We start from the raw sequence: 900 nt of genomic DNA, 5'->3' as shown, positions 1-900 counted from the left end.
TCAGGTTCCTTCTGACCCTACCAACTATGAAACTATGACTGAGTTTGCTCTGGCCTCAGACTGCGGAGCAAAACTAATCTGGATGCCATCTTATGGCATGAGCCACAGTGTAGGGAAGGTTCAGAGCCGTGGATAGCACCTCTTGGCATTGGGGTAGTGAATGCGCAGCCTTCCACTTAATATATCAGAGTAACATTCAAGTCGTGACTGGTGAGTCAGGGCAGACTGCCCCAGGAAGGAAGGAAGGAAGATTTGCCCAGTCATAGTTGACTATGTGACAGAGTAAGTCTTCCTATAAACTTACTCTGGGACCTCCGGGGTATCCAGGAAGTGTGACACCCCAGGAGATAGTAGGGTGAGAAAGCACGAACTTAAAAAAGCTTCCCTACTTAAGACATATAGCCTAATTTTGGAGAGCTGATTTTAAGGGGAAAAATGGTTTGTGTTATATGTGTAAATATGATATCTAAAAAAAATCATCATGCAACTGGGATGCTTGGATAGTAGCAGCAGGATGATTACATTACTATCTCCTACTGTTCCTTATCTCTTTATCTATTTCTGTATCTACATGTATAGATAAATTGTTTGGTTTAGCATTGTAAACAGTGAATACAAGCTAGATACAAAATAAGGGCACAATGAGAATTTGTGGAGTGTGAATACATTCTCATGAAGCAGAGGCTATCTTGAGCTAATGGCACTTTAGGAAAAGTGTTGCAGAGAATTTCCTTCTATGAAGAGGAAAAAATATACAATAACTTTGCCCATATATTTTTAGAATTACAATGGTAGATTAACACATCTGTCACAAGACAAACATATTTTCAATGATGCAAGGTGCAATCATCTACCTGGTACAAGAAATGGAAAATGAAAGCTAAATTGAAAGTGAAAGCA

This window comes from Gavialis gangeticus, unplaced genomic scaffold, assembly GCF_001723915.1.
Source record: "Gavialis gangeticus isolate Ggan-Ray unplaced genomic scaffold, GavGan_comp1, whole genome shotgun sequence".
In the NCBI taxonomy this organism is placed as follows: domain Eukaryota; kingdom Metazoa; phylum Chordata; order Crocodylia; family Gavialidae; genus Gavialis; species Gavialis gangeticus.
This window is presented reverse-complemented; position numbering follows the sequence as displayed.